The 19062-nt window shown below is 35.1% G+C and overlaps 1 protein-coding gene across 1 annotated transcript in view; it reads left to right on the forward strand.

Annotated features, from left to right (window-relative positions):
• The first annotated feature begins 250 nt into the window (after positions 1-250).
• Positions 251-19062, forward strand: part of LOC117330447 (transcription factor GATA-3-like) — a 43047-nt gene continuing 24235 nt past the window's right edge. Inside the window, exon 1 of the mRNA XM_033888731.1 lies at positions 251-267. The gene's annotated coding sequence lies outside the window, so the exon portion shown is untranslated. The remainder of the gene's footprint in view (positions 268-19062) is intronic.

Genomic DNA, 19062 nt, shown 5'->3' on the forward strand with positions numbered 1-19062 from the left:
TTAGCGAGGCAAATCGGAGGTGAGAGTTCATTTGGATGACACCCAAGTGATTTTAATATCTTGTTTACGATTTAATCAAAGTCTGTTGAAAGTTACGGTGCTACACGTGCCTGCAAATTGATCATGCGCAGAGAAATGCATGCAGCAATACTAGAACGTACTAATCGTAAATCACCATCACATTGATGGTCTGGAATATAATAGAGAAAACAGTGTTGGGATATACGGAGCAGAATATATACCGTACGATCACCTTGGTCATTAATGGTAAGTCAATGTTATGATTTTATAATTATCCCTCGACAGAACCGTTAATGACAAGACTAACAACAACTAGTAATAAAAACACAACTTTCATATTATTTTATTGTATATCGAATTAATTTTAATGTTTGGCGGTCTTAATGGATTGCAATTCACTGAGGACATATCTTATTTAAAATATTTACTTTAAATGGATGCAACACTAAATAATTACAATGTAGTTCCTATTCTGAAAGCTTGAGAAAGTAAAATCAGAAATAAAAATAGCATATACAAATTATATCAAATTGAAATCCAAACCACATGTCCATTGAACCAAATTGTATTAATCTCAACTTATGTATTTGGCTATTGATATTAATATACAATTGTATTATAGTAGCTGGTTGAGGATGGAGTACTGGCTCCCAGTCGTAACAGTCAAACAGAAACCCGAAGGTTACATCTGTTTGACATTAATTTATAGTATAGTATAGGACTGTGGTTTTCTGTTTAAACCAATCAAAGTATTACATCAGTACACAGCTCTGTACCCACTGTTGAGATAGTTTAAAGGGGCATTTTGGATAGGCGGAGGATAGAAGGGTATTGAAAAGCGGTATAGAGAATGAAATATAATAGGACGAAACGTAGCTTTATCTACAAAATGTATCACGTCATTACCGACTAGTGTCAACAAGTTATTAGCACCAAATGTTCAGACGTTTTCTCCCCGTTACATTTTACCTGATATATCCACATAGATATACATCATTGTTATTAACTTACAAGCTTGACGTGTATAATAACTATATCATTTATCAAAATATATGTTACTTTACGTACTCGTCCACCAGCATAGTAACGGTTCGTAGAGGATAAATAGTTTAACACCGGCTGTACCATTTGACCCGTGGCTGTAACATTTGACCTATGGCTGAAACATTTGACCTATGGCTGAAACATTTGACCTGTGACTGTAACATAAGACCTGTGGCTGAAACATTTGACCTATGGCTGAAACATTTGATCTGTGGCTGAAACATTTGACCTATGGCTGAAACATTTGACCTGTGGCTGAAACATTTGATCTGTGGCTGAAACATTTGACCTGTGGCTGTAACATTTGACCTTTGGCTGTAATATTGACTACCATTACCATATGACCTATTTTTGTGTCCTAATACTATGATGGCATCGTATTTAACTCAATATTCCGCAACTTTCTAAAATACATTCAACATGGCCTTCTCGTGTGTCACTTTGGCGACTCGAGGCCTTGCCTACTTGTCTTTCGAAACGACGCTCTCCATTAAATGAAGCTCTATGAATTTTAATCCGTTTACCAGCGGCTTACGTAACGGATTTCCTACATTTATTTCAAATCGTCATGGTAACTAACGACTTGACCTTCTAAATAATTGGAATTTTTCGGATTACACAAATCTGTGATGTTAGCCTGAAAAATATAAGCTTATTTACCAGTTCTTCTAAATGATCTTGTTTCTTAGTCCGCTATTTATAACGCAATGGTTTCGTTTCACTCTTGTGCAATAGCGTGAACAAAAATGATGTGATTTATTTTCTGTAAATATACGTGTCACCTATTTAACTGATATCTTTGAAATGCCGTAGCATTTCAATTGAAATAAGATCATGAAAATCGAGGGTTACTCAATAATAAATGCAAATATCGGATTTACGAATGTTTATTCTATTAGAAAACTGCTTAATGACACATATTACTTTCTTTCCTTATTTTCACTTCTGAGTACTTAAAAGTCTTGAAAACATTTTTAGAAGCGCACTTTTCATTCGAAGTCTCAGAGACCGGACTATCCCATAGAGACTGGAGCAGCTTATTGGCTATTACACTAGGGGATCGTGGAAGACGGTGTGTCCGGGATCTTTCTAAAGTTGACTCATGAAAACGTGATTTGCTTCATTTAGGATGTGGTCTTTATTCCTTAAAGTAGGCGTATATAAATAAAATCATTGTCCATAAAACATACCAATAACATAAAGATTAATAAGTACAGTTGTATATGATATGTAATCAATAAATATTAATGATTATGTTATAATCACCAGATGAATACAATTAACTGAAATCTTAATTAGTAGTAAAAATAAACGGACTTGGTGTCTAGAATACCCATTGCTCTCAAATCTATATGTATTCATAACTTCGCTGTGTTTTATTATTGATTTAAGTGTTATAGACCCTTGATAAAAGATTATGTGTTGTATACCCTAAATGTATGATACTTGTCTGTGTATTATTCGAGTTCAAAGGGTGAAATTTCATTGTACGTAGCAACCTAATCCTGTAAGTGAGATACCAACCGTGTGTTGATCACCTGCACGTGAGAATTTCTTTGTGTGTTATATAACCTGTATGTGAGATATTCTATTGTGTTATATAACCTGTATGTGAGATATTTTATAGTGTTATATAACCTGTATGTGAGATATTTAATAGTCTTATATAACCTGTATGTGAGATATTCTATTGTGTTATATAACCTGTATGTGAGATATTTTATAGTCTTATATAACCTGTATGTGAGATATTTTATAGTCTTATATAACCTGTATGTGATATACTTTATTGTGTTATATAACCTGTATGTGAGATATTTTATAGTCTTATATAACCTGTATGTGAGATATTTAATAGTCTTATATAACCTGTATGTGATATACTTTATTGTGTTATATAACCTGTATGTGAGATATTCTATTGTGTTATATAACCTGTATGTGATGAGATATTTTATAGTCTTATATAACCTGTATGTGATATACTTTATTGTGTTATATAACCTGTTTGTGAGATATTCTATAGTGTTATATAACCTGTATGTGAGATATTTTATTGTGTTATATAACCTGTATGTGATATATTTTATAGTCTTATATAACCTGTATGTGATATATTTTATTGTGTTATATAACCTGTATGTGATATATTTTATTGTGTTATATAACCTGTATGTGATATATTTTATTGTGTTATATAACCTGTATGTGATATATTCTATTGTGCTATATAACCTGTATGTGATATACTTTATTGTGTTATATAACCTATATGTGAGATATTTTATAGTGTTATATAACCTGTATGTGAGATATTTTATTGTACTTTATTCAGCATGTTCTGACATATTGTACCTTGTTGATGGTAAACATTAATTAACCTAATTTGACATACGAGGTATTATGTTGTACTTTATAAAACATGTTTGTGAGATATTGTATTGTACGTTATCAAACATGTTTGTGAGATATTATATTGTACGTTATGAAACATGTTTGTGAGATATTATATTGTACGTTATGAAACATGTTTGTGAGATATTGTATTGTACGTTATAGAAACATGTTTGTGAGATATTATATTGTACGTATGAACACATGTTTGTGAGATATTGTATCGTACATTATGAAACATGTTTGTGAGATATTATATTGTACGTTATGAAACATGTTTGTGAGATATTATATTGTACGTTATGAAACATGTTTGTGAGATATTATATTGTACGTTATGAAACATGTTTGTGAGATATTGTATTGTACGTTATGAAACATGTTTGTGAGATATTGTATTGTACGTTATGAAACATGTTTGTGAGATATTGTATTGTACGTTATGAAACATGTTTGTGAGATATTGCATTATACGTTATCAAACATGTTTGTGAGATATTGCATTGTACGTTATGAAACATGTTTGTGAGATATTATATTGTACGTTATCAAACATGTTTGTGAGATATTGTATTGTACGTTATCAAACATGTTTGTGAGATATTGTATTGTACGTTATGAAACATTTTTGTGAGATATTGTATTGTACGTTATAAAACATGTTTGTGAGATATTGTATTGTACGTTAGAAAACATGTTTGTGAGATATTATATTGTACGTTATGAAACATGTTTGTGAGACATTGTATTGTACGTTATAAAACATGTTTGTGAGACATTATATTGTACGTTATCAAACATGCTTGTGAGACATTGTATTGTACATTATGAAACATGTTTGTGAGATATTGTATTGTACGTTATGAAACATGTTTGTGAGATATTATATTGTACGTTATCAAACATGTTTGTGAGATATTATATTGTACGTTAGAAAACATGTTTGTGAGATATTATATTGTACGTTATGAAACATGTTTGTGAGATATTATATTGTACGTTATGAAACATGTTTGTGAGATATTATATTGTACGTTATCAAACATGTTTGTGAGATATTGTATCGTACATTATGAAACATGTTCGGAGATATTATATTGTACGTTATGAAACATGTTTGTGAGATATTATATTGTACGTTATCAAACATGTTTGTGAGATATTATATTGTACGTTATGAAACATGTTTGTGAGATATTATATTGTACATTATGAAACATGTTTGTGAGATATTATATTGTACGTTATGAAACATGTTTGTGAGATATTGTATTGTACGTTATCAAACATGTTTGTGAGATATTGTATTGTACATTATGAAACATGTTCGTGAGATATTATATTGTACGTTATGAAACATGTTTGTGAGATATTATATTGTACGTTATGAAACATGTTTGTGAGATATTGTATTGTACGTTATGAAACATGTTTGTGAGATATTATATTGTACGTTATGAAACATGTTTGTGAGATATTGTATTGTACGTTATGAAACATGTTTGTGAGATATTGTATTGTACGTTATGAAACATGTTTGTGAGATATTGTATTGTACGTTATGAAACATGTTTGTGAGATATTGTATTGTACGTTATGAAACATGTTTGTGAGATATTGTATTGTACGTTATGAAACACGTTTTTGAGATATTGTATTGTACGTCATCAAACATGTTTGTGAGATATTGTATTGTACGTTATGAAACATGTTTGTGAGATATTGTATTGTACGTTATGAAACATGTTTGTGAGATATTGTATTGTACGTTATAAAACATGTTTGTGAGATATTGTATTGTACGTTATCAAACATGTGTTTGAGATATAACATTGTACGTTATGAAACATGTTTGTGAGATATTGTATTGTACGTTATAAAACATGTTTGTGAGATATTGTATTGTACGTCATCAAACATGTTTGTGAGATATTGCATTGTACGTTATAAAACATGTTTATGGAATATTGTATTGTACGTTATAAAACATGATTGGGAGATATTGTATTGAAACATTTAACCGTGTGTGTGGGAAATATGTGTGATATATTATCTGCATATAACTCTACATTGGATGTCATGTATACTTCCATATTGAGATGTTTCATTAATGTGGAACTAGATATATCCATTTACAGAAGTTCCAAGTTGATCACCATGTTTGAACTTGGTCGCCTCTTCAAAATCAATACAGACGAAATTTGGCTTATAGAAACCTAAAACTGTTCGTGTTGATGTTTAGAAACTTAAAACTGTTCTTGTTGGCATTTATAAACTTATAACTGTTCGTGTTGGCCTTTAGAAACGTAAAACTGTTCGTGTTGGCCTATAGAAACTGAAAACTGTTCGTGTTGGCCTATAGAAACTTAAAACTGCTCGTGTTGGCCTATAGAAACTGAAAACTGTTCGTGTTGACCTATAGAAACTTAAAACTGCTCGTGTTAGCCTTTAGAAACTTATTCTGCTCGTGGTGGCCTTTAGAAACTTATTCTGCTCGTGTTGGCCTTTAGAAACTTAAAACTGATCGTGTTGGTCTTTAGAAACTTATTCTGCTCGTGTTGGCCTTTAGAAACTTTAAACTGTGGGTGTTGGCCTTTAGAAACTAAAAACTGTTCGTGTTGGTCTTTATAAATTTAAAACTATTCATGTTGTCCTTTAGAAACTTAAAACTGTTCGTGTTGGCCTTTAGAAACTTATTCTGCTCGTGGTGGCCTTTAGAAACTTTAAACTGTTGGTTTTGGCCTTTAGAAACTTAAAACTGTTCGTGTTGGTCTTTATAAACTTAAAACTGCTCGTGTTGGCCTTTAGAAACTTAAAACTGCTCGTGTTGGTCTTTAGAAACTTATTCTGCTCGTGGTGGCCTTTAGAAACTTAAAACTGTTCATGTCAGTCTTTAGAAACTTCATACAATCATGTGACACTCCTAGTTCATATTGAGAGTCGAAATACTTAAACAACTCGATATTTGACGACAGTCGAATTTACCAACATGGAAATAGACGTAACCCCAATAAACTTCCACACCTCTGGTAAATCCATCACCCATACTATCAATCAACTATCGATAAAATTAACATGGCATTTCTAACAATTATGCGGAATTCATTTCTTTTAGACTTTTTAATAGTAACCAATCTCTAAACCAAGCAATCGTTCGAACATCTCGTCCTTCAGCATACTCATGTTCTACATTCTCATACAAGTCCATCTCAACACCCTGTAACTGACGAGCTAAATATTTATTAAGATAATAAAGCTGTAGCAGTTTTCACTGTTCTGTAGGAATTCCGTAGACTACAAATTGGATTCACTTTCAGAGACTGGAGAATCTATTCGGTCAACTGATTGAAATCCAAAATGAAAATCAAGCACATTTTTGTATCCTAACCAAGGAGCCCTGATATTACTTACACAATTTTTAAAAATATTTATTTTATTTTCAAAAGTCTTTTTATTTTTCAATACAGTGACAATAATAGTTCATTCATACTAAATACTAACCCATTTACACCAGATTTGTCTTTTATATAGCCACGCCTCTCATACCATAATAATTATACAAACAAATAATCCTAATGACTACATAAAGAGAGTTAATATTTCATTTCATATAATACTGTATTGTTTTAAGCAGGGAAACATGAGGAGAAAAGAAAGAACGAGAAGCTGATGATAGGACAGAAGTACTGTTAGAAAGAAGAGAAGGAAAGATAGGGCAGCTGACAGAACAAGTATCTCATGGAAGGGAATCAAAACATGAGTTAATTTAGGTGAAATCACGAGATAGTTACTGAATAATTAAAATTTCAATGGTTGATGAAGAAGATATTGTAATTAGTCACGTCAGATTTTAGGCAATATCTATAAGTTTGATCTATTTCTTCCATTCATTTACAAAACAAAATGTAGACATGGGTCTCCTTGACCATATGTAATACATTTTTGAACCACATCATTTTCTTTTATCACATTTACTAAAGCCATAACAGATAGAGTACCGGGTATAGTTCTTGATCTGTAGATATAAGACTTAATTAGAAAAAACATTTTCATTATCGACTTACTTATACATTTTACTTACACATATTACTTACACATTTTCCTAATATCCTATTTTCTGTGTTACAGTCTTTCAGAATATCATTCAATGACAACGATACAGACCTGACTCGTAATGGATCCACTATAAAATCACTATAAAACGTTTGATCGCTAGCTCGACTAATCACCATTTATCCAAGCCTGTTTATACAATTCTAAGTACTTCTAAATCAGGGTGATAATCACATTTTGACTCTGTATACACCAAAAGTAGTATTAAAGAAATGGGTATTTTTTAAGCAAATTAGCTCCTTTTCTATAAAAACACTCTGTGTTTTTGTTTTTATCCCCATTATTTACACTACTGTGCAGTTTATGATAATCGCAGGGATATAATTTCGCTATATCCGCGGTCATCACAAACAGGTAAAGCTCGAAAATACAAACAAAGGCATAGTCGTGTTTACTTCATGTTAACAAGGCAGTGGGCTCGGTAATAAGGTTTCCAGTGGACAATTGGCAGCCGTGCTCCTCTCTTTGCCGTCGTGTTTTCAATCTCATTATCGGATGCCGTTGATGTCTTTTATCCGATAATAATATAACATAGAGTATACACATCTATTACCTCGGGACTTATATCAACTTATTCTGCACCAGTCGCTAACTTTCATCGAAATTTAGTGAAAACGTTAACAAGACCACTTAGCAATCCTCTGGTCTAGGCGATCGCGAACTAGATGTTATATTGTGAACGTTCGGTTTCTTAATGTAAGCTTACCTGCTTCTTCAGTCTTCGGTATCGTTGTAGTTGATTCGATCAAGGTTGGAGGAGAACACGTTGTATTTTCTGACTTTGTAAGTGTGATGTACGTAGATTGCCATGGTACAAAGGACGGTAGAATTCAATCTGATGCAACTGAAATGTATTGGCAAAAATGTATTGGCAATATGATCGTCACATGTTCCCAATATATCGGGGTTTATAACGACATTTTTTCCACGGATGATCGGTGTAATTCCTCAAAAGTGTATTTAAAGTACGGTAATGAAATGTCACATGGTGGATACGGCAGCATGAAATCCAATCAGAATCGCGAGTTTGTAAAGTAGACCGGTTACGTATAGCGTGTGATTGTGTATTGTTGTACTGTCCATGGATGGTCAGTATAGGACATGGTACACTTCATTTAATAACAAGTTCAAATACAGATATTTCATGGAACTACAATAAGACAATGCATAGGTTTTTTTATTATTATTAGTGGCGGCCAAGTCTTAGCAATGAATTATTGACAAGTGGAATACAGTTGTACATTTGTATAACATTTTAGTGGTGTTTAAATGTAAATGCCTGCGCTATCAGATCGCGTCTCCTGACTTTGAATATTTTGGCCCCGGATATGACGCGACAGGTGGCGTTACTGGCCAAGATGAAGTATTTGAGTGGTCAATGTAGCGGTAAATGCAAAAACGAAACAAAGTTAAGATTGAAGGCAAGCTGAATAAGAGGATGTATCTTTTCAAATGACACATTAATGAAATTATACTTCTGATTCAGATGCAATCTTATTATCACCAAAAATGATTCAAACTGATATTATTCTGTTATCCGTGCTGAAACGCATTAGTTCGTTTATTTCACCAGCAGTTTCACATTATAACCACCAGCATTAAAACTATGCCGTTTATCTTTTTTAAAGATATTTCTTGTTATAATAGTGTACTTGCTGATCGCATAGAAAGGGACAACAAAAAATACACAGTGTATATATAGGGGGTGGGGATGGAGTGTGTGTGTGGGGGGGGGGGGGGGGGGGGGGGGGGTGTTGTTGTTGTTTTAGAGGTGTAGTTATTGAACAATAACTAAACCAAACTCCCAAATGTCGATTACAGTAGTTGTGGAGCCTTTCTGGTTGCTGTGCGGTAAATCACCGAATACAACAGCGAACTAATCCCACCATTACTTCGCATCACAATAAACCTATACCCGACACTGGATTCGGGGAGGAGTAGTAAATTGACGGAAAGGTGTTGCTTAATTAGAGTCGCGTGCCAGTGTTCCGCGTCCTCCTCCTCCTCCTCTCCTCCTCCTCCTCTGTCATTACGTATCGACCAAACATATGAGTCCCTAGTTGTCAAATTAAACTATATGAAGTGTAATCAAATACCCCGGCGGTCGCTCATTGTGACAGCGCTGGCGCACCGTGCTATTAAACGCCACTTTACGTAGTAAGTCGGCGTATCGTTTACACTTGATGATATGCATTAATTAATGTTATAGTAGAGGAGGGGGACAGATCCGACAGGGGGTAGCTACTGTCCATATGGAACGCTACGTCCCCGCCCTATGCTATCGGAAAACAATTAATATAAACCCGGAACAAAATTTACAGTCCCGTGTAAACAGTCCGGGACAGGTGTCACCAGAATACACATTCCCCACAGTGGCTGGTGAGCACATGTTGACACGTCCGAGGCGCGAGATACGTGGGGTTAACACACATATGGTAGTATTTGTTACCGAGCTTATAAGTGGCGTGGAAGTGTTGTCATGAAATCGGTCTGTCGAAAACAAATGTTATATAAGTAAAGGGAAAGCAATATATATATACGATGTTGTATTTAGTGGTCGCGTCAGTTGAAAAATGGTAATACCGTAAAACTGGATGTACATATAAACGAAATTTCCATTTTACAAATATGTAAGCACGGTTTGAATATTTAATCGGAATAAGGTACCGAACGTCGTGTCATTTTTACCAAGCATACAGAAATGATTTAAATCGGGGTCTGATAAGTAAATTCACATTCTAATTAATAAAATACATATATGTAGACTCATCCGACCAGTGGTCGAACACAAAACATAGTTTTTTGTTGTTTTATTTCCAATACCTATTGAAAAGTTAAAGTTTAGTTGTGATTATACAGGGCTGACTTACCGTTAGTAATTTCAAGCCTATCACCGTGACTTTTGCACGTTGGTTTATTTTTGGCAGCAGGTCACATGACACCTGTGCAATGGCGGGTATTTACGTAAGTACAGACCAGTGCTCGAACACCCCTATAAAACTTTTGTTTTCAGTTTTTTGTGGTAAAGTCGGTTATATTGTAATGTACATACATCCTTTCTTAAAAAAAATATTGTTCAGATTATCAAACATCCCGTGGGATAAAAATATATCGGAACACAGCGGAAGCTGACATTTTGGACCAGTGCGCATATCTTCCGATTCAGATCATAGTAGCATCGACGAGTAAAGATGTCCCATACCTATTATATTTTGCTAGAAATGTCAAAACTTATTACTCTTGTCTACATCTGGTACACAGCCATTGGTACTCGTCGACAACCAAGCTAAGGTCAACCTTTGTTTGGACAGGTGACGGTAGACAATCGTAGTGGTACCTGCTGTCACACCCAACCCAGAATCTGTCTTAGTCCGTCATTTTGATTTTTTTTTTTCAAAACTGTGTCAGATCTACATTTGAATCATTACTTTTCTTTTGAATTATGTATTTTGCTATAATTCTTTAAAAAAAACCCAGATTTTTTCATGAATACTCACCTTTCCGGAAACGATGTTTGTTTGATGATATTTGATTGTACACTATATGATGACCATTGTCGTCTGCTCAAATTTGGATTATCGTCCTTGATAGAGAGCTATCGCTACCGGAGGTAAGAAAGTGCTGTTACAACCCATAATACTCATGTGGAAAGAACGGACGGAAAGTACGATTTAGGAAAGGAGAAGCAAAAATAAACAAAGTGTTCGAGCAGTGGTCCCGTTCGAGCACTGGTCAGTATAGTCTAGTCAACATTCATCTAGTTATGAAAGCGTACCTGGACTGTATTGCGTGTACATCGTAAATGGCACTCCGACAATCTAAATCAGTTGAGGGATTGATTCAAACTGGACTGCCAAGCGTCACAACGATTGTACAACTGTTTGTTTTGATTAAGTAAATGCACGGCCAGACCGGAGTTCGAACCCGGGACCTCCGAACACTAGCCGGATGCTCTACCGATTGAGCTACCTGGTCGCCGATGATCGACCCGGCCAGTTCCGCTACACTCATTAAAGGACGGTCTTCTATGTGTTCGTCTATGCAGTTTTGGGATAGCGCGAATCTATGAAAACGAATCATGCAGTGGGGACAGCAGATACAATTCTAACACCATACCTGCAGGGCAGTTACACATTTTATAAACGACTTGATGAAAATGGCGTTAAAAAAAGGTGTTGTTACTGTTTTCATGTCCAGCACGTTCATTTGTATTTCCATGTAGTGGACATCCAATGATAACGTTGCATTATCTTAAGAATAGAAAATGACCTTACATTTAGTACGATAGAGAATCTAACACTAGGTAAAATCATGTGGTTGTATATGACGGGAGTATGTGATAGTATTTAATGGGAGTAGAAACTAGTATAATTATGACGGAAGTTGGTGGTAGTATAGGACGGTAGTAGGTGGTAGAATATGTCGGGAGTAGATGGTAGTATATGACGAGAGTAGGTGGTAGTATATGACGAGAGTAGGTGGTAGTATATGACGAGAGTAGGTGGTAGTATATGACGGGAGTAGGTGGTAGTATATGACGATAGTAGGTGGTAGTATATGACGGGAGTATGGGATAGTATTTAATGGGAGTAGATACTAGGTATAATTATGACGGAAGTAAAGTGTAGGTGGTAGAATATGTCGGGAGTAGATGGTAGTATATGACGAGAGTAGGTGGTAGTATATGACGGGAGTAGGTGGTAGTATATGACGGGAGTATGGGAGAGTATTTAATGGGAGTAGATACTAGTATAATTATGACGGAAGTAGGTGGTAGAATATGTCGGGAGTAGATGGTAGTATATGACGGGAGTAGGTGGTAGTATATGACGGGAGTAGGTGTTAATATAGGACGAGAGTAGGTGGAAGTATATGACGGGAGTAGGTGGTAGTATATGACGAGAGTAGGTGGTAGTATATGACGAGAGTAGGTGGTATTATAGGACGAAAGTAGTCGGTAGTATATGACGAGAGATGGTGGTAGTATATGACGAGAGATGGTGGTAGTATATGACGGGAGTAGGTGGTAGCATAATTGTGACGGGAGTAGGCGGTAGTATATGACGAGAGATGGTGGTAGTATATGACGAGAGTAGGTGGTAGTATACGACGAGAGTAGGTGGTAGTATATAACGAGAGTAGGTGGTAGTATATGACGGGAGTATGTGGTAGTATATGACGAGAGTAGGCGGTAGTATATGACGATAGTAGGTGATAGTATATGACGAGAGTAGGTGGTAGTATATGACGAGAGTAGGTGATAGTATAGGGCGGGGTTAGATGGTGGTAGTATATGACGAGAGTAGGTGGTAGTATATGACGAGAGTAGGTGGTATTATAGGGCGGGGTTAGATGGTAGTATATGACGGGTTTATGTGGTATAGTAGTAGAGATCAATACATCAGAGAGTCGTATATTGCATGTGGTAGTGTTGGACGGGAGCAGGCAGTTTTTTCAAGACGTGGGTACATAAGTTAATATGTTAAGAGTGATGGCAGTTTTTAGGTAAAGTTATATAATTGAATATACTTAACAGGAGTAAGTCAACTTAAGTGATTTCCGAGGTTGAAATACAAGAAGAATCTTCTCCGAATCTTTCTTGGTTATACTTATTTCTGGAAATGTAAGAATACAAATCCATGTCGTCGTAACACAAATCTATTTTGAGAATGTTCTGTGTACTTTATATGGCGCTGTCCTCCACTGCTGTGAAAACTATTTTTTGCGCATCTATCTTCTTGCAAATCATGTATTTAATGAAATGCTTTTATATGTTTGATAACATGTAAGTAAATCGGATTTTGTACCTTTTAATGCACTGTTTTCTTCTTAATGAATAGATTCTATTTCCGTGTATATCAGTGCTTTTTGTGCCGCCGTTTTGTTGAATTACGACATATTAACCATAGATCGGTCGCGTACCAAAGTGACGATATATATAAACAAACCTGATTTGCTCGACAGAAATGTACGTAATCTATATATCTTTGATATTCCTAGAAACAATTTACTGAAATAATGTTGGGTACGGTACCGGTCCACTTTTTCGGATCCCGGAGGTGTACGTCTGTCGGTGCGGACAGCCTTCGTGTCTCCTCCGAGTCCCAAACGGATACTAGTCTCGCGGAAAGTTCCCGCCATCCTTATCTGACCAACTCGCCGTGCCAGCCGAGATAGCCACCCCGCGCCCTCTGATCGTAAAACACTGAACATTATTCTTGATTGTATTATAAACATTACGTCCAAAAACGTTTCCGCATGAAAAGGATGGGGTAAAGTTATAGTATTGAAGTATATTGTAAAATGATCTATTTTTTATTTGCGGGCGGACTAAGGCAGATGTATTATCACATGACTGTCTGAAGACATCCCGACGCGCTCGCCCCATACATCGCCGTCGTAAATACCAATTCATCCTGTTATTGATCAAAGGATTGGGAAGGCATACAAGTCAAATCAAATATGAGGAAATATATATGTCTGGATTACAACACACGGTACGGCCAAAAATGTCCAGGTTTTCCAAAAGTTTCTCTGATTAATTCTGTCTGTCAGACTTGCTTCCAAGGCGAATTTGTCCACCAGTATGGGTCTTGTACATGTACGTCAGAAGATTCTCCAGCCAAAATGTTAGTTCAAAATATTTTGATAAATTGTCTATGTCCTGATAATTAGACCATGTCGATTTATTATCAATCATGTGGGTGTTAACGGGCACCTTATTTACAGGAACAGGCATTATACAGAGAATCAACGTGTAACTTATTGTCTGTGAACAGGACATCCTGATCGTGGCACTGTATTTAGACGTTTTTTGCTTATAGTGTATATAAAAGTACTTAGGTCATGAGAAAATCCCGTCTTCGCGCCGCATTCGAGGCCTTTTATTTTATGAATTAAAATGCAATTCGAGATTATATTAATTTTGATAATAAAATTTAATTAAGCGTCAAATCTGATTGAAAATACACGTAATGGAATACTGATCCAGAACAGTCTGTTATTTACGTCACATATTTAAATGTAGTGATGTCAACAATTTAAATCAATACATTCACGACGACCGACGACGACGATGATGATGACGATGATGACGACGATGATGACGACGACGACGACGATGATGACGATGATGATGATGATGATGATGATGATGATGATGATGAGGAGGAGGAGGATGAGGATGAGGATGATGATGATGATGATGATGATGTAAAAACATCTAATGTATTCATATATCCTGCTAGTCATGTATTACTCAGATTTATGTTGCAGTGTTTAGATTTTTTTTTTCATTTCCAAAAATATTTTGAGATTGTTAAGAATGTTTGCGTGGATTGAGCGCGAATATCGTGGAACACTTGTGATGTGATGAAACGAGAGATAACTGAGATTTTGTTTTGAATGGTGGATGGAAAAAATAAAAATCCGATACGTATCTCCTGTATGTGTACATTTGTTAGAGAAACATGTATTTGAAGTTTTGTCGATAGAGGCCCAGAGATAAGAACAAGTACCTAGTCAAGTGTTCACATTATGAAATTTTTAAGTTTATAAAGTTTTGCATCAGAGTTGATCAGATAGTCTTTTATATTGCTTTATACTTGCACATATATTTCGTCACAAAGGGGGTACCGTCGGGGGCGCGGCGGGGGACCAGGCGAGCACCTGTTCCGATGGAGTTCGTATGTGCAATTAAAGTGGAGCGAATACTGAGGCTACACCTAATAGCAAGCTCCTATATAATTTCACTCCCGTGACCATCCTTGTGACTAGTACGATCCACAAGTTCGATGAGATGTACCAATCCTGCCGATGTCTTTGTTGATAACTTACAGTGTCTAAGTTACATTAAAACAGAATTGTACGTTTTTCATATGGTTTGAATCTGAATCAGGTTAATTACCAATGATGTAAAAAAAAATTGCTAAGAATTCCTAGAGGGATTAAACAGCTGTAAGGTATAGTTTGATTAGTTTAACTCTGTGTCTTTCGTACAATATTTAAGTCTCTTCTCGGATGTATTATTGGCCCCAGTTTTATCAATGATCCTTAAGGAAATTCCTTAACTTAAAAATTTCCACCGGAAAGCATGACAGAATTTTAGGAAGGATCCTTACTAATATTTTACCTTTTATACAATAATGCTTTCCTATGGAAACTTTTAAGTTAAGGAAATTACTTTAGTGAAGAAACGTTGATAAAACCGGGACATGCTGTATCTTATACCCACGGTTATGTAGTAACCCTAGCACTTGTGAAATCAAATGTCCTTATCATTTTCGGTCATGTATATTTATTTCATCATTTATGTTATACGGGAAAAGACGGATTATACGTTCCATACTTGTGTCTAATCCCATTTGTGTTTTGACAAATAAAATACGTTGAATCAAAAACCTACACTGTCATCTTTTGACAGTATGTATATATATTTTTCTGTATTTTCTTATACATGATTAATCTGATGAATCATAAATCATAATATTACTGGCAAGAGATTAAAGTATGTCCCTGTTAACTTCCCATATAAACACTTGTTTTGAAATTAAACAAAGAAATAATATTAAAATTTCAAAAATTGCATCTGCAGAAAATGTCTAGGATTGCATTACATTTTGTGTCACTGCAATGTCTTGTTTGTCAAACAAGTCAAGTGTACCTCCAAGGAGATGTATTAAATACGATTGTTACTTAAGTTTGTAGTATTATGGGATGTTTCCGTTTTGAGTAGCTGTATTGGGCCTTATCGCCGGTATCGCGGTCCATCTGGCACGGTCACTTCCGGTGACAAGACGCGTACTTAGGGCGTACATAAGTTTCTGACCCAGATTCGGACGGCGATCCGGAACAGAGTGATCGTTGTCGAGTTGCTCACCCCATATAGGTAGAGTTGTGTCGTCTTTATACACTGGTTTGTTCATTATATTAATGCATCATTAATTTTTAATCACACACAGACACATACAGACACCCGACAAACAAATACACAACATCGTCAACGCAGTCATCAATATAGTATAATAATCCTCGAGGTTAATAATAAAACAAATAAATTCACACAAATATTATGGTTTCATGTATTTTATTATACTGCGTTTTATGAAAATCAAAATTCCTGTACAGCTTTAAAATACTGATGCACATACAAAAAGAGTTATATTCATTTTGTTTATCCAGCCAGTATTATCATGCCTTCGATTCCTCCATCAAGCTAAAAATATTTTTTGTTTATCTTTGTTATTCTCAGCATGTTGTTTGTACTACAATGTCATAAACAGATACATATCGCTTAGGATTTTAATTTAATTTAGATTTATTTTCAGGAATTCTATATACGATAGACACAATTCCTAATGAGTGAAGGTTAAGTTAATGACAATTAGGGAAGAAATTCCCTTGGCAACACAATGAAAATACGACATTTTCTCGTAAATTTTCGCTTTTTATCGTAAGTTAGATTTTAATAGTAGACTTCTGAGTTCGATACTTTTGTTTTACTAATTTAAAACATTATTTTTCCACATATGCTTTAGTTTATTTTTATTATCATTACATATGAACTTGCTATATTTCTTCAGTCAATATTGTACACGCGGTATATTTCAGCTGAAGATGGTTTGTCGTCCGAGAACAGTTAAGGACTCAAGCAAACATATTGCTATTTCTTGGAAAAGTGTTAATATTTCACTCCGGAAAAAACTACGTCACTCCAAGCGTCATATAAAACACTTGAAAGATTCTTTAAATGATTGTCGCCAGTTTTAGAATTAATGTGTACTTTTTGACAAACACTTATCAAATGGCGTGCAAGAATTTTCCATGTGTAAACAATTTAATTATATTTCTGTAAAGTTTAAAGTAACGTAAACAAGTGTGTTAAATGGAAATATATAATTTCGTGATCTTTTTAGATTAGAATCTAAGCCCGTAGATAATGTAACAAAAGTCTACATGTAAGTCTGTGATATTACCAAGAGAAGTTGAAACAGATCAATAATGTATACACCTCTGCAATGTTGAATATTCATGAGAATATACTTTCATGATTGCAATGAGCATGCATTAATATATAGTTAATATATATATATCATAAAATGAATAGGTACTTAATAGAGGCTCAAATTGTGTAATCATTTCAGAAAAATAATATAAATGTAATAGTCCTATTAAAATCGAATAAAATTCAAATCGCGATCTGGCATAAAATATCAAATAATAATTATCCTGGTCCATTTAATTGGACATTACTTTCTTAAAATTATCCATAATGTATGTGTGTTAATATTTCCATCACGTGATCATTTTGTTTACAATGCATATGTATGTCCGATCGATTACCGTACATCATGAACGAGTTGCTTCCCCTTGATAGCGAAATTTGGTTATCGACGATATTTTCTGTAACAATTTACAGAACGATAAAATATTGATATTCACTCTCCAAAGTCAGCATGTTTCACAAACAGTGCATAGTTTATCCATAGCTAATCGCGATATGCATATCTAAAATGTGTTATTATATTCCCCGCCAAAAATATCACAATGTGAGTATTTTCATTTCCCCCTTTTCATGCTGTTTTTATGTATTATCTGATATTGTATAATCGAAGGCTATGCCACTGACTCAAATAAACGAAATCTTCATATCTCACAACGATCAGATACGGTTTAGATATCTGATAAGTTATGGTTTAATATTATTCCTTCCATCCACGAATTTAAATAATAAACCTTACCGTGAAATATTGCTGCTTTTACGCGGCACGTGAAATTCGTGTCACTGGCTGTGCTATAAGATTGCTACCCTACGGTTTCGTAGATCGCGCCCCTGATACAGCCCAGGACTTGCTCTGGCTATCTTTTCCGTATCGGGACCTGTTCCGTCCTGGGAGGGGGTTCCTAGCTATCACAGAGTCTACTAAAACCACCCCGCGGTATAAACTATACACATAAAATGTGGAAAATAATTTAAATTTGTTATGTTGTGACATGAGAATTAAGACATCAAATACCGTCAATTCCTTCTCATTTGGATCTAATCATGACACCATGATATTGCCCGCCGGTCCGTGATAGCTCACCCTCTGCGCCCTGTCTATCCCGGGGGCCAGGGGCTTATGACAAACTTATCATATTTAATTGCTCCAAAACGTCGATTTCCTATGGTTAGGTGAGGAAGTCGGATAGCCTATCAGTGATGAACATGATTTTTCACACCCCTAGTGAGAGATCGCCTTGTTACCTACTCTAATCGTCGTGTAATTGGACTGATTAGGTGAGCGACAAATTGGACGTAAAACTAATCAGAGTTAGTATTAATAGGACGGATAATTCAGATCATCATCACAAACATTCTTCACATCCGACCTGGTAAGTTGTCTCATTCCTATCGTGGTATATCGACCATTACAGATATATTAGAAGCTAGTAGTATACACCCACTAAATATAGCGAGCATATATTACACTAAGTGACAGGCAACACTTC

Source organism: Pecten maximus, chromosome 7 (genome assembly GCF_902652985.1).
Source record: "Pecten maximus chromosome 7, xPecMax1.1, whole genome shotgun sequence".
NCBI lineage: Eukaryota > Metazoa > Mollusca > Bivalvia > Pectinida > Pectinidae > Pecten > Pecten maximus.